The sequence below is a fragment of the Heterocephalus glaber genome, unplaced genomic scaffold (genome assembly GCF_053883595.1).
Source record: "Heterocephalus glaber isolate CG9 unplaced genomic scaffold, H.glaber_assembly_v1.0 deba00000676, whole genome shotgun sequence".
Taxonomy (NCBI): domain Eukaryota; kingdom Metazoa; phylum Chordata; class Mammalia; order Rodentia; family Bathyergidae; genus Heterocephalus; species Heterocephalus glaber.
The window spans coordinates 5,014,575-5,039,359 of record NW_028258156.1 but is presented as its reverse complement, the minus strand read 5'-3'; the positions used below and the strand labels follow the sequence as shown (position 1 = coordinate 5,039,359).

General features: G+C 39.2%; 1 long non-coding RNA gene across 2 annotated transcripts in view; it reads left to right on the top strand.

The window, feature by feature from the left end:
* Positions 1-24,785, top strand: part of LOC110348078 (uncharacterized) — a 148,396-nt gene that overhangs the window by 25,667 nt on the left and 97,944 nt on the right. For both annotated transcript variants that reach the window (XR_015449335.1, XR_015449334.1), the window contains exons 4-5: positions 2,085-2,194; positions 10,172-10,300. This is a non-coding gene — a long non-coding RNA (uncharacterized LOC110348078). The remainder of the gene's footprint in view (positions 1-2,084; positions 2,195-10,171; positions 10,301-24,785) is intronic.

Here is a 24,785-nt window from a genome sequence, read left to right as displayed (position 1 = left end):
GCTGCCCGTCTGCAGCGGGGTGATTTGGTGTCTTCTGCGTGACTCAGGACCTCGGTAGGGCGTGCACAGACCTGCCTGTCTGTAGCGGGCTGATTTGGTGTGCTCCGCGTCCTAATTTTTTTTCTTAAGGTGAACACTCAGTCCTTGGTTTGATATATTTCTTTTTTTTTTTTTACAGAGGTGCTTTCTAATATAGGTGCTTATTGTCTATATAATAAATTTGTAAGTACTTCTTTAGATGTGTCTCACAAATTCGGATGTGTTGTGTATTCATTTTCACTCAGGTTGAATTACTTTTTAATTTACTTTTTTGATTTCTTCTTTTTCCATGGGTTAATTAGAAGTCTATCATGTTGTCCCAATATTCAGGGATTTTCCACATTTCTGTTTTTCCATTTCCAATAAATACCCATTGTGGTCAGAACATACTTTGTATGACTGGAATTCTTTTTTATTTTGGTACTTTATGGTTTAGATTCTTTTTTTAGAAACTAATTTTATTGGTACATTTTACGTATACAATATAATGACATTCATCATTGGAAATTTGTACCTTTACATAATCTCTCTTGGTTCTTATTTTTTCCCCATTCCCCTGCCCTCCCTTCAACCCCTCCATCCCTCCTTATTAACAAAGACTTTGCTTCCATTTTTTCATTTTCTCATATTCCATTCCCTTCTTTCCTTTCCCTTACCCCTCTCACTTTCCCTTCCCCTTTGCCCCTTTTCTTCCTATTTCACATTACCTATTATACATTTAGTCCTTATTTACACTTTCAGGTTCTCACACCAGAGAAACTATTCAGTATTTACACGTGTGTCCTATTTATTTCACTTAAGAGTATCGCCTCAATGTGCATCCACTTAGCTATAAATGTCTCTAATTTCTCATTTTTTATGGCTGAGTAGTACTCCATTTTATAAAAAAAACACATTTTCTTTATCCAGTCTCCAGTTGATGAGCATTTGGGCTGTTTCCAAGTTTTAGCTATTACAAACTGAGCTGCTATGAACATGGGCGCACATATATCACTGTGGTATGATTCTTTTAATTCTTTGGGGAAGATCCCCAGCAGTGGAATAGCGGGGTCAAATGGGACTTCCAGTCCTAGTTCTTTGAGGTATCTCCATACTGATTTCCATAGTGCTTGCACCAATATATACTCCCACCAGCAGTGGAGCAGGGTTCCTCTTTCCCCACAGCCCTGCCAGCATTTGTTATTGCTTGATTTCATGATAGCAGCCATTCTTTCTGGAGTGAAGTGGAATCTCAGAATTGTTTTCATTGGCATCTCTCGAATGACCAGTGATGTTGAGCATTTTTTCATGTATTTATTTGCTATTTCTACTTCTTTGAGTGAGAAATGTCTGTTCATTTCAGATGCCCATTTTTGGATTGGGTCTTTAAATTTGGGAGGTCTGATCTTTTTAAGTTCTGTATAGATTCTAAATAGTAGACCTTTGTCTGAGGAAGAGCAGGTGAAGATTTTTTCCCACATTGTGGGTTGTCTCTTCACACTGCTGGTGGTTTCTCTTGCTGTGCAGAAGCTTTTTAATAAGAAGAGATCTCACTTGTTGATTGTTTGTGCTAGTTCACAGGCAACTGAGGTTTTGTTTATAAAATCTTTTCCAACACCAATGTCTTCAAGAGTTCTACCTAACACTGTCTTACCCAGTTCTGTGTTTCTATTTTAATATTTAGAACTCTAATCCATTTTTTATTTTAGTTTAGCCCTTGGTGAGAGATATAGGTCTAGTTTTAATCTTTGACAAGTTGAAACCCAATTTTTGCAGTACCATTCATTAAAGAGTCTATCTTTCTTCCAGTGAGGGTGTTTGGCTCCTTTGTTGAAGATGAGGTGGCTGAGTGTGTCTGGCATTGTTTCTGCATCTTCTAATCTGTTCCACTGGTCCTCAGGTCTGTTTCTTTGCCAGTACCATACTGTTTTTATCACAGCAGCTTTGTAGTATAGTTTCAAGTTGGGGGTTCTAATACCCCCTGCCATGTCTCTGTTACCTAGAATTGCTTTTGATATTCTGGATCTCTTCTTGTTCCAAATGAATTTTTGAATTGTTTTCTCTAGGTCCATGAAGTATGCTGCTGGGATTTCAATTTGGATCGCTTTGAATCTATATAGCAGTTTTGGAAGTATGGCCATATTCACTATGTTGATTCTTCCTACCCAGGAGCAAGGTATGTCTTTCCATTTTCTGATATCACCTTCAATCTCTCTTTTCAGAGTGCCATAGTTTTCAGAGAAGAGGTCTTTGATTTCTTTTCTTAGGTTGATGATTCCTAGGTATTTCAGTTTCTTGGATGTTATTGTGAAAGGAATTGTTTGCCCTATTTATCTCTCAAGGAGTCTGTTGTTCATGTACAAAAAGCTATTGATTTTTGTGTGTTGACCTTGTAACCAGCTACTTGACTGAATTTGGTTATTAAGTCTAGAAGACTTTTGGTGGAGTTCTTGGGGTCTTCTATATAGAATATCATGTCATCTGCAAATAATGACAATTTGACTTCTTCATTTCCTATCTTTATTCTTTTTATTTCTTTCTCTTGTCTAATTGCTGTGGTTAATGTTTCCAAGACTATATTGAACAGGAGTGGTGATAGTGGACTTTCTTGTCTTGTTCCTGATTTTACTGTGAAGGATTTCAGTTTTTGACCATTTAGTATGATATTGGCTGTTGATTTTTCATAGATGGCTTTTATCAGATTGAAGTAGAGACCATCTATTCCAATATTTTGTAGGGTTTTTTATCATAAATGCATGTTGGATTCTGTCAAATGCTTTTTCTGCATCTATTGAGATGATAATATGGTTTTTGTCCTTGGCTCTATTGATATAGTGTATTACATTGATTGATTTGCATATGTTGAACCATCCCTGCATCCCTGAGATGAATCCGACTTGGTCAGAGTGTATGATCTTCTTGATGATCTTCTGCATTCTATTTGCCAGTATCTTACTAAGGATTTTTGCATTTATGCTCATGAGTGAGTTTGGCCTGTAGTTCTCTTTTTCAGTTGGGTCTTTCTCTGCTTTGGGGATCAAGGTGATGCTTGCTTCCAGGAATGAATTTGGGAGTATTGCTTCCCTTTCAATTTCAATTAAGAGTTTAAATAGTAGTGGCAGTAGTTCCTCTCTACATGTCTTATAGCATTCAGTGGTAAAGCCATCAGGACCTGGGCTTTCTTAGTTGGTAAGTTTTTAATTATGTTTTAAATTTCATTGATTGATATTGGGTAGTTTAGAATTTTTAGGTCTTCTTCGTTCAACTTTGGTAATTCGTATGTATCTAGGAATCTGTCCATTTCTTCTGTGTTTTCCATCTTATTGACATATAGGTTCTGGAAGTAGGTATTGATGATCCTCTGGATTTCTGCTGGGTCCATTTTAATTTCATCCTTTTCATTTCTAATTGCATGGATTTGGGCCTTTTCTTTCCTTTTTCTGATAAGGTTGGCTAAGGGTTTGTCAATTTTGTTTATTCTTTCAAAGAACCAACTCTTGACTTCATAGATTTTTTTGTATTGTTCTCTTAGTCTCCATTGCATTGATTTCTGCCCTGATCTTTATAATTTCCTCCCTTGTATGAGCTTTGAGTTTGTCCTGATCATTTTTTTTCTAGAAACTTGAGTTATAACATCAGGTTGCTCAATTGGGCTCACTCTGTTTTCCATTTATGAGTATTCACTGCTATGAATTTTCCTCATAAGACTGCTTTCATTGTGTCCCATAGATTCTGATATGTTGTTTTGTCATTATCATTTAATTGTAGGAACTGTCTGATTTCTTCTTCAATTTCTTCTGTGACCCATTGGTTATTCAGAGGTGTCTTGTTCAATTTCCATGTGTTTATGAAATTCTTGAGGTTTCTTTTGCTGTTGATCTCCAATTTCATGGTGCTGTGGTCTGATAATATTCAGGGGATAACGTCAGTTCCTTTGCACTTACTCAAACGTGTTTATGAGTGAATATGTGGTCTATTTTGGAGAACAACCCATGTGCAGCTGAGAAGAATGTGTATTCTGATTTTGTGGGGTGGAACACTCTGCAAACATCTGTTAAGTTCATTTGTTCAAGAGTTTGATTGAGTTCTAGTATTTCATTGCTTATTTTTTGTCTAGTTGATCTATCTATTTGTTACAGTGGGGTATTGAGGTCTCCCACTACCATTGTATTAGTGCTTATTTGATTTTTCATGTCCATTAGTATTTGATTTTTTTAGTTGAGTGCACTAGCGTTTGGTGCATATATGTTTATTATTGTCATCTCTTCCTCTTGGATTGTTCCCTTTATAAGGATGTAGTGTCCTTGTTTGTCTCTCTTAATCAGTGTTGGTTTGAAATCCACTTGATCTGCAAAGAGCAAAGCTACTCCTGCTTTTTTTCATGTTCCTGTCACATGGAGTATTGTTTTCCACCCTTTAACTTTCAGTCTATGAATTTCTTTTTGAATGAATTGTGTTTCTTCTATGCAGCATATTGTTGAATCTTGCTTCTTGACCCATTCTGTCAGTCTATTTCTTTTGATTGGTGAATTGAGATCATTAAGATTGATGGCTATAACTGATATGTATTGACTTATCCTTGTCATGACTTTTTCTTTTTGTTGGAGTCTCCCCTTTTGTGTTCAATTTCTTGTCATTCCTGATAGATTCGTTTTCCTGGGCTTCCTGGTGTTGTGATCCTCATTGTCTTTTCCTAGGACATATTCTAAAATATTTTGGAGTGCTGGTTTGCTGTTCATGACGTTCCTATGGTGCTCTTTGTCATGAAAGTATTTTATTTCTACATCAATTTTTAAAGATAGTTTTGCAGGGTACATCAATCTGGGTTAGAGGCTATTTTCCTTTAGGGCTTGAAATATGTCACTTCAAACTCTTCTTGCCTGGAGGGTTTGCATTGTGAAGTCTGCTGTGATTCCGATGGGCTTTCCTTTGTATGTGATTTGTTTCTTTTCTCTAACTGCTTGTAGAATTTTGTTCTTCTGTTAGGTTTCTGGAATCTTAATAATTATATGCCTATGTGTAGATTTTTTTTTGATGAAGACTATTTGGAGTCCTATATGCCTCACTTACTTGTATGTCAAATTCTTTTCCCCTGCTTGGGAAGTTTTCTGCCATCACTTCTGTGAACAGTATTTTTTATGTCTTCTGCACTCTCTCCTATTTCTTCATTGGTTTTGATCAGTCTTATGTTATTCTACTTTGCATCATCTAGCAGCTCCTGGATTGATGTCTTGTAGTCCCTTGCTATTTTAAAGCAATTTTTCTTTTCCTGGTCACTAATTGCAATCTTATCTTCTATATCTGAAATTCTGTCCTCACATTGGCTCTTTCTGCTGTGTAAACTTTCAATGGAGTTTTTAATCTCCTGGATATCTGTTTGCATCTGTTTTGTGGATTCCATTTTTTTCCTATGTTGGGATTCCATCATGTTCCTTAGCTCCTCTGTTTTTTAGTCTGTGTCCTCTCTGGATTTATTAATCATGTCTTGCACTAGGGAAACAATCTCTGCTGATATCTGAGAAATTATTTCTGATTTCATTTTTTCCAAATCCTCTTTTGTTGCCTGTTCAGGGAGTCCAGGTGGCTGAGAATTAGATTGTTCCATCTCATTTCCCTTTGGGGTTGTTTTAGGTAATCTGGAAGTCTGGTTTTGAGGCTTGTCTATGTGTCTTCTCATTTCAGTGGGGAGAGGGAGGATGTGTTCTGCTGGCACCAGAGTGGCTCAGCTCCTCAGCACTTGGGGCAGTGGTACCGCAGCCCGGAAGGTTCACCTCCTCTGTGCTGGGGGCTGTTCTGCTCCTAGGCTTTTGGGGTGGTTGTACAGTGGCCCTGAAGGTCTGTTTCTTTTGATTGGTGAGTTGAGGCCATTAATATTGATGGTTATAACTGATATATATTGACTTATTGTCACATTATTTTCCTTTTGTTGGCTCTTTTTATTTTTCCCCCTCTCCTTTTAATTTCTTGTCCTATATGCCTCAATTTTCTGTATGTCAAATTCTTTTGCTCTGTTTGGTAAGTTTTCTGTCATTCATTGTGTGCACAGTTTTTTTTATGTCATTTGTACTTTCTCCTGCTGTTTCATGGACTCCTATCAGTCTTATATTATTCTTTGCATCATCTCAGAGCTGTTGGATTGATTTCTCATGGTCCCTTACTAGTTTTAAGAGATCTCTTTATTCATGGTCACTGACTGCCATCCTGTCTTCTATATCTGATATTCTGTCTTCAGATTGGCTCAGTCTGCTGTGTATAATTTCAATAGAGTTTTTAATCTCTTGGATATCCGCTTGAGTCTGTTTCATGGATTCCATTTCTTTCCTATGTTGGTTGTTCATTATTTCCACTTCTTTCCTATGCTGGGCATTCATGGCTTCCATCATGGTCCTGAACTCATCTATTTTTTTAAATGTGTTTCTGTTCTATAGTCTCTAATCATGTTTTTCATTCTGCTCACCATCTCTGTAGTTATCTGGGAAATTATTTCTGTTTTGAACTTTTCTTGAGCCTCATTGATCTGTTTTGTTACTTCCTGTGCTATCAGTTCAGGGTGTCCAGGTGGCTGATTGTCAGACTTTTCCACCTTGTTTCCCCCAGAGTTTGCCTTTGGTGATCTGGACGTCTGGGATTGTGCCTTGCTTAAACATCTTCTCATTTCTATTTTTGTTGTTGGTACTGTCCTTGGTTTAGTTTCTGGGTTAACACTTCAATATTGCTTATAGTAGGTATCTTTGTTGCCTGTATTTAGAACCCTCATGGAATGATTGCTTCTCAGAGATGTCTTCCAGATATAGCTCTAATGACTCTGGGACAATCTCATTTTCATTATACCAGAAGGAAAGCTGATTAGATCAATCACAACACCTTAGCCCAAGTGATACAATCAGCAATAACAACAGTATAAAGTACAGTTTAGAAAATGACAATTCGTGGTAGTTATCAATCTATCACCTTTAAATTAAATCAAAATCAAGGACCAGCCCAAAATGTGTTTATAGTGAATAAGCTCTTCAATATAGCAACTTTACCCTTTGGGATGGGGACTTAGAAGAAGTTGGGAAGGGAGGGATAGACAGGTAGAAGGATAGGGAAAGGTTAGAAGTGAGGCCAGAGGACATAGAAAGATCATGCAGACTGTAGGGAACTGTTGAATACAAGAGGAAAAGACAGAATGAAGGAACAAAGACAAGAACAGAACAACCTATCAGCAATAGGGAAGCTAGCTTTGAAACTAATGACAAGAGAAGGAAAAAGAGAAAAGAATAGAAAAAGAAAGAAGAAATTTGAATGAGGGCAGGAACAGGAACAAAAAGGGAGATGAAGAACAATGTGGGAGAGTGGGAGAGTGAGAGAAAGAGAAAAAGAAAAGAAAAAACGAAAAAGAAAGAAAAAATTTGAAAAGAAGAGAAAAAAACTAATTTTTTGTTTCCTTTCTTAATGAACAATTACAAGAAAAGGAAAAAATGGAAACAAATTCTATGTAAATAGGGAAGGGTGGAGGGGGGGAAGGGTGCACAGGTAATGGGAAAAAAAATAAGAATCAAGATACGTCATGTACAGATACAAGTCCCCAATGATAAATGTAAATGTATTGTATACCCAAAATGTACCAATAAAAGAATTTAAGCAAAAAATAAAAAAACAACTAAAAATTAAAAATAGGAGAAAAAAATAATTTTGAAAATAAAAAATAAAAATGAAGAGCCTCCTTTAGGATATGTCTCTGCTGTCACAATAGACAACATGGGCAGCAGTGTGCAGATCTAAGTCAATTAGTCTCAGCAAGACAGCAGCAGACCCCTGAGATCCAGGCTGATTTCTGGCTGCAAGGCCCAAGTTGAGGTCCCTGACCTGCAGGGTTGAACTCTGCAAGGTTCTACTGCAGGTTCCAGCTGCCCTTCCCCTGCAGATAGTCCAGGTTGCGATGGGAGGGGGTGATCCCTCCAACTTACCAAGTACGGCGGTCTGGTGTGCCTTTATCTTATGGAGCTCAGGACAATGGCCTTTATGACCCCCTGTGCCTTTGGGGTGTGGATCCAGGTATAGGCACAACCAGGAGGCCAGAGATGTGGTGGGGGAGGTTGCTGCAGGTTCCCACACGGCTCTTCTCTTCACCTGTGCGCACCTGGATGGGAGGCCTGCAAGGGGGTGGTGTCTCTGTTTGAATTTTGACACTGTAGTTAAAGCATTTATTTATTTATTTATTTATTTATTTATTTATTTATTTATTGGTACCAAGGATCGAACTCGGGTCCTTGTGCTTGCACAGCAGGTGGCAAAACCACTGAGCTAAATCCCCGGCCCCTGTTAAAGCATTTATTTAATTGAATAGTAAGGATTTTCTTTGTGTTTTGCCTTTCTAAGCAGATTACAGACCCCTTGAAAGTGGGAAAATATTTTTTTTAAATCTCTGTATCAATCATACAAAGTGCCTGATGGAGGTTGGCCTAGAAGCTGGTCTCTAACTATTGATTCAGTTAAATTATATATTTCTTTTTCATGCTTGCAACTTCATAAAATACAGTGAATATAATGTTTTGTATTTTTGATGCCTTTATAATATTTGATTATAATTTTATTATAATATTTGATTAAATATTATAATATTTGATTAAAATTTTGTAATTATGAACCATAAATTATGAAAAATGAAAAGGGAAAAATCACCAAAAATAGTTTCAAAATTAAAATGAATTTTGGAATAACTATTTCCAGAATTTAATTAGATACCTTTTCATTTTGAGGAAAAAATGAAAATAATGAATCACTCCCCAATTTTTATTATTTTCCTAACATCTACTTTCTTTATTTTTACTAATATATAGTAATAGTATAGTATATTATATAGTAATAATATATAAAATCATATTATATGATGTATAATACAATTATATGCACAATGATTATATAATAAAGCTATACGTCCAAGGTGAACATTGTACATATAATAAGATATTAACTACAATTGTGAGTTCAACTCACAAATACACTAAATGAATACCATAATGTGTCTGAAAGATTGTTGAATTCCTGGAAGAATGACTCTATGGGCAATATGTCATTCTTTTTCTTATTTTAAAATATTGACTGTGATCTCACTTATTCTAGCATGTTTACTCCCATCATTTCTAGTTAATATTTCTGAAGATTCAAGCAATTAAGACAGAAAAATAAGAATACCAGCTACTAGGAAACATATATAAGTAATGATAATGATAATTTGATGAATAAAACCACCTGGACTTAAAGTTATATCTCATTTTTATAGGAATTGATGATAAATTAAAGCTTTTACCAATAAACATTGAACTTCTTGCTAACTTATGTGAAGTTAATTAACGAGTATGTCCCTGCCAAGCCAGCTTCCGTTGTAGCTATAAGTAGATGGTTTTATATAAATTAAAGCTGAATTAAAACCTAAAGAATAATAATAAATAAAATATTACAATGCCTTATTCAGGTGAAGGCTTATCAGCACTTCATTTTGACAAAATGAAATGAGAGAATAAAGTACCAATAGTAAGTACTGTTATATAAATTAATTTCTTCCTAAAGATCATAAAATTGAAGAAGGCTTCTGCTGGTTCACATGAACCATTTAAAATGATCATGGATGTATCTTTTTATTTTACAGACCAAGAACTTAATATCTACTAAAAAAATTCAGAACTATCCGTAGTATCTACAATCATCAAAATTAGCTAGTCTATTGATTTATTAGCTTGATTCACTGGTTTCAATTAATTTATTGGTGACAACTTATTGAAAGAAAATTAATCTTTTGATAAAAACAGTGCTAATGTTAAAGGATAAACAATTAGATATATGAGTCATGATCTTAAATTAAAAAACATTTATTACAGTAAAAGACATATTGCCATCAACCCACCTCAAAATACTCCTCCTGAATTTGAACACACTTATGCCATTATTCTGGCCACTTTCTGAAGCATTTCTGGAAGTCCTCTTTCCTGTCTTTTTGTGGCTGCCTTAATATCCTGAATTGATTTAAAACATTTACGACAATGTCTGTCAAATAAAAACATTACATATTTTGAGTGCAGTTAATGGCAATGTATCTTTTCCTGTAATACTTTTTAAAATTTAATTATCAGCATGTTTTGATCACACCTGTATTTACTCATTCATCTAGGGAAGTTGGAGAAACTGTATTATTTGCAAGCAGGGAAGAGGTAGCAACACTTACTTGAAGTAACCCAGAGAATCCAACTGTAGAAGAAAAGAAGAGGAAGGGAAAAAGAAAAAGGAATGAACAATGACGGTAAGGGAGGGGTGTCGGTGGGGGGTGTGGTCATGCAGCCTAACCATTTATCACATGAAATATTGGGTTGAACTGAGGTTGAGTAATATTGGGCTCTGCAGAGGCCCTATCCTTACTCCCTGAACCTTGGGGTAATCTTTAGACATTACCATTAATTATTTAGACTCAGAAAGCTGCACAAACATCTTGATTCATTGGCAAAGTGACAAGCATATGGTATGTCTTGCAAACCCCTAGCTTTCTGTTGAGAGGAGGCTAACAGTAATTTCTTACAAATCCTACAGAGACTTTCCAAGACAGCCATTGTTAACATAGTTCAACATCAGAGTTGGAGAGCTTGGAATAGTTTTGGAAAAAAAGTTGGATAGAAATGAATAGCTTTTGGGGCTCAGGAAGCTTCTAGGGCACCAGAGCTTTCCCAAAAAGAACAACAGAGCATGGGACAGCTTTTCAGCTTGATTGATAGTCAAGGTGGCAGGTTTGTTTAGTGGGTCCTACAAGACGGTGCTCAGAATCTGGTGTCTCCTGCAGGGCTTGGCATTCTGACAACCTTGGTTCAGGCAAGAGTCCCAATTCAGATTCACTGAGCATGTGGCAAGATCATGATGAGGGAGATGCATAGTCCACACTCTCCCGGTACACAGCTGTTGCAGGGCAACCCCCTGAGGACTTGTGAGAGGTGGAGGAGAATGAATGAGGAGAGGTGTGGTTATCTGAAATAAAAGCCATACAAGAAACTCCTCCTCATTACCCAAATACAGTGTATGATTTGGACTGTTTCTAACAGGAACTGAACTTTAGCTTTTCAAGTTCTTTGTATTCCAAGAATAGATTAATTCTACCTTCAACCCTGTGATGGACTTTTAGTGACAAGTAATGCATTTCTGTGTCATCTCCAAGACCACCTCGAACATCCTTTGGAGAGGCATGATCATGTTTGAATTTTGTTTACTGAACAGGTTCAGAGAAGGCAGTTTACACAATAATTCTGTCTTTTGTGGCAATAAGGACTAGAAATTTATGACACGGGTAAACAGAACTTTTATTCAGAACTGAGAAATGAAAGCTGTTGATAATACCAGCAGAGGTAACAAATGACATCGACCATTCAGTAGACTCAGTAGGAAATAGAGTGGGCAGGTAGACGTAAGCAGGGTCCGTCTGTTCTTCAATAGATCAAGAATTAGGAAAGAATTTGAGCAGGTAGAGCATTAGCAAGGTTTGGGTAAAAATATTTCTGGCAAAAGAATCTGAAATGTTCTTCCTGAGCTGAAATGGCCTTCCAGATTGTTATTAGGTAATTTTACCTCTTCCATTCAGGTACCAAAACTCTCTGAGAGGAGAGCAGGTCACTTGATCCATTTCAACATGCTTCAGGCAAATCCACAGAGAGAAACACTGGCCATTCTTTTAAGAAGCCTCACTGTCTATCTGGACAACTCATATGTCCAATCAAAACCTTTTTGGTTGTAAATAAACCATTTTCCTTCTGCTATGTCCCTAGTGAAAACGAATATAAATAAGATCAACCACTTTTTGCCATACAAAAGCCTGTCATATGTTGTAATATAGGTAATCACTCTCCCATCTTCCCCAAGCTATACAACCCCAGTGTGGTTACTATTTCCCCACAGTGCTATTTTTCAAGTGTATTAACACCTGTTAGGAACTCCCACAAGTGAACTCACCCCATTTTTCACATCCCTCCACATTGAAGGTCTCACCCTTGCTCCAGAGCATTCTAGGGACGTGCTAGTAACTACTAAGGGCAGGATATCTGCCTAATAATACGAGACTCTAATTTCAAAGTTTTGCGCATCTGTGCTTTATCCTGATAAGCTATCATGAGATCATTGTTACAATATTTTGATGCTTCACTCCTGGGTTCAAATCCACACTCTTCTCGTCTGTGGATGCTGCCTTTCCAGCTTTCTGCTGCATCTTCACAGAGAAGGTAACTGGGAGGACAGAGATGGTTTTTCATACTTCCTCTTAAGACCTTGACAGACCCACCCAACAGGTGTGGGGCCCAGAAAGGAGGATGCAGAGAGCTACCCTGGACCCTTACAACTCACTCCCTTTTCTCTGCCTTGCATATGCCTTTTTATCCAGTAGCCCCTTCTCACTTCTCAGTAGAAATCTTTTCTTCCCTAGGAATCCTGCTCAAACATCATCTCATTAAACCCCTCTGATGAGGGATGTACCCCTACAGATGCTCTTAATATAGTCCTCAAGTGGAGAGCTAAAGGGTCAGTGGAGGGGCTTTATTTATTAGTCCCAGTAGTTAATATTGTATTTGACAAAGTAGATGGTTTTTCAGAGTTTGCTGAATTAAATAAGGGAGCTTGGAAGAACAGACTTAAGAGTCACTAATATAGAGCTATATTATGCCGGAGATAGCACAAAAGCTGAGTGCTTACAGGAAGGGAGGAGAGAGAGAAAATGTAAACAGCCAAGAATCCAGCTGCAGTGAGCCCTCATTGGTGTATGTGGGTGTAAAGGAAGCTGAGCTAGCAAAGGCAGCCAGGAACTGGTCAGAGCACCAGTAGAAGAGCTAGGATACCGTTATTGTAAAGAAAGGGTTTCAAGAAGAAAAATTCACAAATCAAATCCAAACACTGGTACCTGGGCTCTGCGTGTCTGAGCCTTTGTCTAACTCTTCCTCATCCTTTGCCTTTCACTTCCAGAAGCATTGTGAGCTCTCCTGGCTCATACCCTTGGGCCCATCATCTCTCCACCTGGAACACCCTTCTGCTCCTGCTCCCCAGAGCCCTCTTTTCCAGCTTCTGAGGTCTCCACTGGAAATCTGCCTCCTACCTCTCTTCCTAATGCAGGTTCTCACATTATCCCCCTTTCCAACCTCTTGCTTCCTACACAGAACTCCCTACACAGATCAGATTTTAACTCTATTCCTATTTTCTTTTCATCTCTGCCCCTAGCATGTGGATTCTATGAAGAACAAGACCTAATGAAAGAAGCAGATAAAATAATAACATAAGGTAGATGTGAATCTGGTTCCTGAGCAGAGCTCTGTGCAAGAGGGCATTTTTCTGCTCACTTCACCACCTCACCATGTTCCCTGCAGGGAAGAACTGCGCACTTTCTTGTTGTCAGATTATTATAGGTGATCTCACTACTTCTCTGCCAGGATAGGGATATTCCAAATCCACTCTAAACAGACTGAGATGAAGGATACGCCATCACAAAAAAACCCAAAGTAGAACTCTTTTTCTTTTTCTTTTTCCTCCAGTAATGGGGATTGAACCCAGGGAGTGCTGAGCTACATCTCCAGCCCTTTTTATTTTGAAATGGTCTTGCTAAATTGCCCAGGTTGACCTCCAATGTGTGATCCTACTGCCTTTGCCTAAGTAGCTGGAGTTACAGGCATGTGCCACCACGCCTAGCTCCAAGTAGAACTTTTAAACTGTGCCTTTCACTTCTTACTCTTCTCTTTATAATAAAGCCAAGTGGTAGGGCAAAGAGCTCATGGAAATGTCCAGCCCAGGGGAGATTCCTTTACAAAGGGTGCATGAGGGGTTGGATTCCTTGCTGTTCTGAGCTCAGGAAGCAAGAGTGGCGGGTCTAGTTGCTGCCCCTCAGCTGCTCTGCGGGGCGTGTGTAAAATCTCTGCAAACAGTCCCAGTGTGCTTATAAAACCTCAGGTCACTGACAATTGCAGTGCTCATTTGCTGTGGCCAATTTAGCGCTAATAAGCTGAAACTGGGCTTCTGGGATTTGCTTCCATGGCATGTAAACTCCCTTTAGAAACACATTTCCCAAGCAGAGATTGCAACTGAATAGATTTTTCCCTCTTCTCCATTTTTGTAAACGAACTTGTAGCTCATTTCTGAAGCATTTGCCAATTAGCTGGAGCACCAAGGCCATTTTTGTCAGAGCCTATGCTCCACCAGTGGGCAGCTCACCTGAGATCCACCCTGCTTGGATGCAAAGTGGTGAAATATCAGCTCTCTCAGCACCTGGCCTGTGTGCAGAGCAAATGTACCTTTCTGGGCAAAGCCACTGCTGCCAAACCGAGTAGGTTTTGTGTGTGTGCAGAAGACCTGGACCACACACACGACCTGGGTGGCTTGGGCAGGCCCTGAAGAGGGATTAAGGTGGGCCTTGGTGCTCTTGTCTCTGAGGACTCTTGCAGGGTTGGTCCCTGGTTATGCCAGCTGAGGCAAACCCAGCGCCTCACAGATGGCAGAGACCACCCTGCTGGGGAGTTGGCCCCTTGGATTTGGAGGCTCATCTATCTCCATCATCTGGAGCCAGAAGGAGCAACTTCATTTGTGATTTGATCCTCAGCAGCTTGAAGCTTCAAGCTCATTTCTCATAATGGTGAGAAAGCTGATCAAACACAGGGCCTCACAGCTTCTGCAGATTTGGAACAAAACAGAAGGGAACAGAAAGGGGACTGTCTACTCCAAGCATAACGTCCCCCTCTCCCTACAGGCAGTTCTGGCAGACTCTAGAGACCCCTATGGTCCTCTGTAAACCTCAACATGTCAGATTTTCTAAAAATATGAAGTCCTGGTGTTCCCTTCCAGGGTCCTGGGGACATAGAAGGAAAGGTTCTTAGTTCCAACCAAAGCAACATTTTACCAGAAATCTGGCAGGCACATGACCTCCACATCCCCAGGGACTGATTAGGGAGTGCAGTCACCTAATTTTTTGTGATGTGCCAAAACCCTGTTAGGAGCTTGCTCTACGTTGGAAATTCTGCCAAAAAAATTCTTTCTAGTTCTGAGCAGAGATGCTCAGAGACACCTATTGGGCCAACTTTCTTTCATTACATTGAGCTAAAATGCAGGCAGTCCTAAGGGAGAGTAGAGAATGATGGGGAGGGGTAGTAAAAGGGATGGGGGTTCCATAGGATGAGTCATAGCTGAGAGCCCAGCTCCACTTGCTCATTTCTGTTAGAGAATCACTGTTTTGCAACCATCCACCAGGCACAGGTTTAGAGCAGTCGCTCAGGAGCTGCAGGGACAGTAGCCAGCCACCTGCATACCATGGTGGCTGCAGAGCTCTGCCCTGCTGAGGTGGAGCCAGTCCTCTGGGCTGGGAGCCAGTGTGAGATTGAAAATGGCCACTTTCCTCCTAGAAGGAGGGTTTCAATTTGGGGAGGGGGGGAGGAGAATATATGTTTGTGTGTTGGTTGCTGGGGTTTTTGTTCTGTGTTTTTGATTGACTCTCATAGAAGGTTAGAGTAGAAGAGTGGTTACCAGAGGTTGGGGACAATGGGGAGGAGGAAGAGGAGGAGGAGGAGATAGACAGTAGTCAATGGGTGCAATGTGACAGAAGAAACTAGTACTGAGACTCTTAACCCAACCATTTGCTAGCCTCCTAAATTTATCATAAAATACACAGATTTTGCTGGAATCAAATGATTTTCAGTGGACTGGTCCTGGCAGGAGCTTGGCCTCTCTCTACATTTAGTCCCTGTCATTCTCTCTCACCTACTGGCCAAAACCCAACTGATATTTGGCCAGGAGTAAACAATGAAAGGAGCAAAACACTGCTTCCTTTCCTAATGAAAGAAGAATACGAACCATATCCATTTATGCCCATGAAAGGCACAGCTCATGCCCTAGGCCAACAACAAACACCTGGTGGACAGATCTGACTGGGGTGTTGTCCTCCTACCCAACTGGAAGGCTGGTGCTAGGTTGTTGCTGGTAGGTGGTGAGACTCTGTACCATGAGGAAGGCCAAGTCCTTGTTCAGAGATTAGGAAGTGAGCAGGCTCCCTTCATCTCGTCTCCAACTGCCAGACTTTACCTCTACAGAGACTGTGGTCTCATTTAAAGAAAAAAAAAGATAAATTCTATTGGTAAGAAGTTGGGAGGACTGTACGTGATTAGTTCCTTAACTATTGGCTGGAAGTGTTAGCCAAGCAAATTGGGTGTTTTAATTTTTCTCCGATTTTGCTCTATCTTATCACCATTCATCCTTGAAAAATGGAGGCAGTAAACACTTTTTTAGAAGAATGTGGTGAAAATGGATCGTGCAGTTGGTGCATTTGGATTTCATAAAGGAAATGGGTCACACAAGCTGATTTTGCAAGGATACAGAGAGCCAGGTAAATGATTCTGCTGAGAGGTGACAAACTTGGTGGTGGTTATGAAGTTCTCATGAGATGAGGCTTAGCCTCCCTAATGCCACATAGTTTGGAAAGTTCTTTTGGGGCATCCAGTTAAAGGGGCCATTGGCCAAATGACAAGAGCTGGAGATGAACAGCTGGCACCATGACAGGTAGAAACACAAAGGAGCTCCAGGTGCTTATTCTGGAGGACACAGAAGTGTTTAGACATTTGAAGGGCTGCCACCTACAGGAGAGATCAGAGCTGTCCTTCATCATCCTTGACAGGTGAACGCTGAAAGGAGTAAATCTGCAAAAAAAAAAAAAAAAATCTAAAGGAAGATTAAAATTACCTAGTTTTCCAATTAAATTCAAATGAATATGGTTTGAACATTGACTATACAAAGATGAATCAAATCTTGATCTATGATTCATAAATCTATGGTTTCCTCATGTTGAATCTAAACCTCCCAACAATTACATTTAAATTACCACTTGTCTAACAAGCACTCTCCATCTTTACTCTTCAAGCAAGTTTACCCAGACAAGCGGAAGACAGCTTCGTCATTCTCTTTGCTTGCTCCTGGATGCCTCACTGGCCCTTCCTTTGCTTGTTTTGAGTGTGGTATTTAGTTTGTCTTTTAAAATCCTGAGCTTAACCCCAGTGATTTTTGCTTGCTCTATTTTTTTGAGACACCTCCAGATACATTTAGTCTAGTACCTGACTAGAGGTGTGGCTACTTGCTACACCATTGATTTTACTGGTTAGCGCTCTTTATTCTGTTGAGTAGCACAGTGGATAGGACATCCTCTGCCCTACCTACTCCTAAACAGAGAGGGCCATCCATGGAATGGAGCTGGGGATAAATTCTATGAGAATCATCTCTTACTTGTCAGTTGCAAAATCTAAATTACAAAATAGGTGTTCGTGACATTGCATTGCTTCATTTTATGTGGTCTCAAGTTCACGGATACATACTTACTTCATATATTGCAACCAGGTCAGGCTCTGTAAGGGTTGCCCTCTGCTGGTTTTCCTTTTCTAACATCTGTAGACTTTCCAGAGCACCCTAAACTGCTCTTCCTTACCTTAGTACATCTCTCCCATGAACCAAATTTGCACTGTTTAGTAGGATGCAGGCCCAGGTCTCTGCCTGCCTGCTGTGAGCATCATTTTACACTTTTATGTCATTGAAAGTGCTGTATCATTATCTCTTCTATATTCTACATCTTACTTCTCTAGTCTGAGGTGTTCAGGTTGATTTCTCTCCATAAAGAATTTAGGAAAAAACATAAAGTTGAGGGAAACTCCTGTTAAAAGAATATTGATCAAATTGCTGCTGTGTGGTCTTTAATTGACAATGTAGAATAATAACATTAACAGTAAAGCATTGCTATAAAATACCATGGTACTCTAACTGTAATGATATACAGTGCTCAAATTCCATGGCAGGCCTGGGGTCAGAGAGAGAGAATTCAGCCTGTCATTGAGTGACCTCTACTGGTTAATCTAAGATGAAGTCTTTTAAAAAAACTTTTGGATTAAAAATGGGGAAATTCTGAAATGGACAAAGATGCCGTGGGAGGAACTCTCTAACACCCCTATCCTCACCCATCTCTCTGGTTTGGGCCTTAGCATGTGTGCTAAGGCACCATGCAGTCGTTTACTTCTCATGCAGTCCTGGAAAGAGAGGGAGCAGGATTTTCTTTTATTTCCCTTTCCCTTTCCTTCCCTTCCCTCCTTACCTCTCTTTCTTTCTTTCTTTTTTGGGGTGGTACTAGGGATTGAACCAAGGGCCTTTGCACTGAGCTACATTTCCAGTCCTTTCTTTATTTTTTATTTTAAGACAAGATCTTGCTGAGTCACAAAGTTGCCCAGGCTGGTCTCTAATTTGCCATCTTCCTTCCAGCCTCAGCCTCCCAGAGTGCTGGGATTACAGTCATGCTTGGCTCAGGAGCAGGAATTTTTAGGAATATACTATGGGAATGGAAAGTGACTGTCAGAGAAGTTAAAACCACTGATTTGGGACCACACAGCTAGTAAGTTGTAAAACCAGGATTCTAACTCAGAGCAGTCTTATCTTCAGCTCAGCCTTCTGAGCTTTCTCCATCTGCCTTCAGTTCCTTTTCTCCAACAGGGAGAGACACTGGGATGGTTAGCAAGGGTGCATGAGTAAGTCCTTACATGGGGGTTCATTGGGTAAATGACTGGGGACGGAATGAGTTGTTACTACTACCTTACATCCATAATAAAATAAAGAAGTTTCTCTGATGTTTCTTTTAGTGGGTCCCGGGAGCTGAGTCCTTATGCTTGCCAATTTGTGGATGGTTGTTATCTACTAATTTATCCAGGGATCTAGGTTTCTTTTCCACCATCAATTTGTGTCATTGTTTGATAGATCATCTTGGTTGTAAAGTTGTGAGTATTGACATCTACTTCCATTGTAATGATTCATACCATAAAAACGTATCTGGACACTGTCGTAGGTACAGTGATATTTAGCATCTTCTACCTGTTTGAGTTTTGCAGTTGGGGAATAGCTGCCACTTTCCGCATGTGAAATGGGCCCTAGAGAAGACTGCAGGAGGTAAAACACAGAACAGGCAGAACCTAAGCCTCCAATAAGGGTGGGGTTTAAATAAGCAAAGAGAGGCACAACCTGTAGACCAAGTAAGTGATATGAGGAATATGCAGGTACAGGAGGCAAGAGGTCTGCTTGGGCAGCAGCTGGAGTTGTAGATGGAAGGTTTGGATGAAAGATGTGAGGCTAGAAGGGGAGACTGAGACAGATTGTAGGGTGTGGGGAATTGGCAAGGGGAGGACTTCATGGGAGGAAGTGGATCCTCCGCTTCTCAAGAGTTGAAAGAAAAGTGGAAGCTTTCTATGAGGGACAGGAGCCAGACCTAAAACCCACCTGAGGTCCTTGCCAACCTATGAATGTTCATTTATATGTCTTAGAAGTTAATAAATATCAGTTTTAATGTTCTCTTCCATTATTGATTGATACTACTTGCTGGGGACAGTGCTATGCAATTTACAGGCATTATCTCATTCTACCTTCCGATTCCCCTGTTCAGTAGATACTCTGATTACCCTTGTCTTACAAATGAGAAATTTTAATGTCCATGGACACACACGCACACACACACATTCATTAACCACATGTGTGTCTAAGTTGCAAGTTTAGTATGTTGGGATTCAGCTTCCTTTCATGCTAAATTCTTCTGTTTACAAATGAGTTCACTCACTCTGCAATTTAGAAAGTCATCATCCCTGATGTAGAATGAATCTTTCTTTCCCTTAATGAGGCAACACTACAGGAAAATGGTGGTGTGCTCCACTGAATATTCTTGGTACACTTAGCCAAAAGGAAAAGTTCTTTTTTCTTTTTTCTTTTCTTTCCAGAGATAAATGTGCTGTTGCAGAGCCCACCTTTGTAAGGAAAAGGAACATATAACTGCCATCCCAAAAATGTCCAGGTGGTGGTGCCACTTCATCAGTGATTTTGTACCATTCTTTAGCTTACTTGTGTTCGGAGAATGTGAAAGCTTGGGAAACCTGAACAGAGGCATAGTTTCTAATCTATGTTTTTATCAGGGTGCAGGATTTTTCAATGCAAGATTTTACTGAGCAATACAACTCACAATGAGTAAGTTACAAAAATTAAGGCACCCCTAGTTGTTCAGAACTCTTATGAAGCGATTGTTACAAACTGAAAATCTATCACAGTTTGGGCTGAGTTTGTCTTTATTGTAAATGGAGTGCCATGTACAAAAATTTCAACTGGAACATAAGAAAACATACCAAATGCTCTTTAAGTTAAAGAGGGGAATATGCTGACTCCTTAAACCCAAATTTAAAATAAACTCTAATCTTTTAAAATTAGATGAAAACTTTTCTTGACAGAATGAAGATTTTTTCCTTAGACACACATACACAAGCTTCATCAAGAGATTTTTCTCTTTGATTTTGGCCTTATCTTTCCCTCTGAAAAGCCTTTGAACTGGCTTTTAAAATATTTGTTGTACTAGCAAAAGGATCTGATTTTGGTCCCTGTACACGTTTCCAGGCCAAATGGTTAAATATTTGATGTTTCCATATCACTCCCTTCTGAGGACCGTGTTTTATACCAATACTAACCAGCACACGCACACCCTGGAGGAGAGCTTCGTTATTTATTGTCTTGGAAGTACCGTCCTGGAGTACTGAAGCATTATCCCCCCTCCCCAAACAGTGTTTTTTAAACAGTTGCTCTGATTACACAACATTTTTAGTCTGCCCAGCTAAACCATATATTTTAAGATGCATTTTCAAACAAATATGCGCAGGAACTCAAACGTCCAGGGAAAAAATACTGCCCGGTGTGCAGAGTCTGGAAGCGAAATTGCCTCTTAATAAACATACAGAGTGTGTGAGCATAGGCTTGGGAGGTCTGTTTGTATCCGTGGGAGTTAACAGCATAAATTCCAAGGGAATTCAGAGAGCAGACACTTGAAATAACACCAGTAAAGTCACACTAACCGCAGCACACTCAACACAGGGCGTTTAATGTGGTGTGATTTTTATTAGGTAGTGTGTTGCATGTTAAGTCAGAAAACAAAAACAACTAAATAGGCAAAACTTGGGATAATCCCTTTCTAAATGTTTAATGAGAAACAAAGCCAAGGAAACCACTCATAGGAACCGAGTAACAGATTTGGTGCAGGGTTTTCCCCAGCAGGCTCTGCGGTCAGATAACTGCTGTCCTCCCTGGGGCAGAACCCCGCGCCGCCGCTGGCTGTGGATTGACCCTCTGTCTTCACGTTCAGCATGACGGCCGCTCCTGCCAGCCGGCCGCTCGCTTCTTTGCCCCAATTCCCTGGTGTCGCCCTGGGAGGGAAGCGGTTTGTGTTTCTTGGCGAAGGTTATCTTTATTTACTCATGTCGCGGGTCAGCAGAAGAAAACCCAGTGCATTAAAGTGTCACAGGGCCATCAGCCACTCTGTCTCACCAGCCTGGGTTTCTGCAGTGGATCTCGTTCCAATGAGAAGTCCTCCCAAGCCTATTCTAACTCCACAGCTGCCAGGCTTGCAGGAGAAGTGGGGGTGGCCTTGGTGGCCATCTTGTAGTCATTGCCTATATCGGGAACAAAGACATTCCCGCCCCGCTTTCTTTACCCATTAGCTGAGCAGTCCAAAGTCTATGAAGAGCGTGTGCACATTCTCCTTCTGCCACCTGCCCCCCCCCATCCAGTTCCCCTTCATTGAAAAAGACTAGGTATCCTCAAAAATTTATTTACCAAGTGAATATGCAATATTTCCACTGTTCATATTTGCATCAGAACAATTTATTTCAATGTCCTTTCTGTAATAAGCTCTTGTTGCCCTACTTCTCAGGGAGAACATAAATTTAAATCACTGAGATTTGAGGAAAAAATATAGATGAATAATTTTACTTCGTTTATTTAAGGAGATCTCTACAGTGAAGGAGGTTCTAATAAATAGATACACTTTTTAAATACTTTGATAGAAATAAAATATAGCATTTTATATTCTAGATTTTTCCCCTTTGAGGAAAGAACTTCATTTACTTTTCTAACATACAGTTGATGACCATTATTTATAAGTGGAAAAAGTAATTTTTAATGACTTCTTACTGTTGTGAATAGTAAATGCAGTAGATGCTTTTATCTTTACAGAATGGAATTCATGATTAATAAAGTTAGTATTTTGCCTTTTCAGTAGTAATCACACTGACCTAATATAAATGCTTGATATAATTTATCTAAAAATGCAACCATGAATTAACTGCTTTTTATCAAAGGTATCCATGGTTCCAGGACGTCAAATTAGTGAAATCTCAAACTCTGTCTTGGTTATCCCTCCTTAGAAGAAGTTTACATCAGATCTCTTAACTGCTGCTGTATTTTTCTCCTGCAGCTTTCACTAAATAACTAGGGGTGGTCATCAGACAATAAATTCTCTTTGATATCCTTTCCAATTTCCTTCAAGATGTAGAACAGCTTGCCCTGGGGAAATTTAAAACATTTTTGTTTGTTATGACTTAAATTACCTCCTGACTTTTCTTTTTCCTGAGTAGTTGTAGCTGATAATATTAAGAAAAAATGAGACTGCTCTAGAGAATATACCACTTTAAAATATATTTTCACCACCCTAATTCCCTTTCGAAGTAATGTTTCTGTTAGCGATTAAATAAGGAGTTTAAGAGTGGGTGTCATAGTATCTATAAATAAACTTGAGAACATGCATCTATAAAGAGCCATATTTTTACAATCTCATCTCCACTAAACAAAACAATATTTTCTGGCACCTGTACACTCAGTGTTTCATGTAGTTCTTATTATGGAATTTCCTTTCTCCTTTTGAGATTGAAGAAAATTACTGAATGTGATAGAAACTTTATAGCCATTAAAAATAGAGCAGAAAAATGTTACCAGACGGCAAGTTGTTCAAAATAAATATGAAGCAGGACTTGAGCCTTTATGCGCACTACTTAACTTTGCCGATTCTAAAAGGATATTGGTTTCTTTTCTCTTGATTTTTTAAAACAATTTTTTAAGAACTTAGAAAAATGTGATCAAATTATTACTTAAATTTTAATTTAGTGAAAATCTGGCGATACTAATTGCAAATTTTTATGTTTAAAATGGCTGAATGTTAAAATTCCAAATGGTTTAACTTATAATTGTCCTTTTCTAATTAGTTGTGACACTGCGATATTTATATGTGGGCTGGTTTAAGTAGAGGGAAAGGCCCCCCATAACATAATGGTAAGAAAACAATAGTCCATGGGCTCCTTTAAATTTTTCTGTTTATCAAGAACTTACTGAGATTTTCATTACTGGGTGAGAAGAATGACAGTGGAAAGTAAATCAACACACGAGTTCTCTGTGTGTGCCTTTTCCACTTAAGTCTTCCGTGACTTTCAAAAATCCTTTCCCTATTCCCTAGTTACCAAAATTTCTCAGATCTTAAAAAAAAAGTGATAGCATATGGTAAATCTGAGGCATTCTTTTGTAATTTAAATGCGAATTAGATCAGCTTTGATCACCTCCAAATTCATTCTTTTGTAGTTTAAAAATAAGGCCTCACTTTTAAGATTATCTTGTTGTATTATTTTATTTTATATTACCAGCATGAGTATAACATGATATTTACAAATCCAATTGTGGGATTATAGTCCTATAATAAATTTCAAAGTTGCTAGATTTTTATACGACTTGGTTCCTAGTTGTGTTTAAGATGTGTTCCTTTTTTTCAGAGTCAATGAACTTCAGTCTGTGGCATTTCAAATTCATTGAAATTATGGGCCAAGCTGTCCTTCACCAAACATAGTAATGCTCTTCTTAGGCAGCAGTTTTTGAGCATTTTATGCCAAGTTTGCTGACCAATTTACATGCAATATGTCATGTAGTCCTTGATGCCTTTGAGCAAGAAACTGACTGTATCCTTATTTTACTGACAAGGAAGTTGAGATTCTAGGTGCCTAAGTGACATGTTCAGTATTGCATAGCTAATAAGGAGGCAGATTTTGAACTCATGTTCTGATGACATTTGTGCCAAATGTTCTGACTGATTTAGAAGCATTTATCTCATTTACTCTTCAGTCACAGCCATCCCTCAAGGTATTATTTTATTCCCATTTCACTGACAAGGAAACAGAAGCATAGAGAGACGCAGCATCTTTACTCTGTGGTTCTAAGGCATTATTTTCCAAAATGCATTCTACAATACAAAAATTTCATCAACAATAAAATTTGGGAATAATTATATTCCCAACCTCTTCTCTAGCACCTTTCTGAATATTCACACGATTACTAACATTGAGAAGTCCTACAATGACATTTCTGTTTAATTTTGTTTAACCCAGGGCTTCTCAAATTTATGTATAACAGAAGCCCTCTTAGATATAATTGCTTTTAATATTCTGCAGAAAACACGTTGGCCACTACTCAATGCTGGAACATTTCAAGGTGGTGAGTAAGCACCAGGGACATCAGACGGTATTCAGCATGTAGGGTGTTGATGACCAAGTCCAACTGGTCAACTTTATATGATCTGCTCAATGGAGTATGAATGGCAATGTCCTTTCCAAATAAAAAGCATTTGGCCTTTGGCACAGCTGGGACTAGCACTGGGTCGAGGGGGCAGGAACTACTTGCCCTTGGGCAAGGGGTAGATCTAGGATGTAAGATGCCTGAGGCAGTGCTGGAGTAGTGGCTACCTCTGCACCGAGCAGGAACGCTCCAGGTCCCAGCAAATCTCATTTGACTTCATGCTCCCTGTTGCCACAGCCTTTTCTGGAAACAAGATCCTTGTCATGAAATTGATGATATAGGATCACCAGAGCCTTCTGGGGCCTCCAAATTCAGGTCCTTCATTCCAAATCAGACTCTCAAGGAGC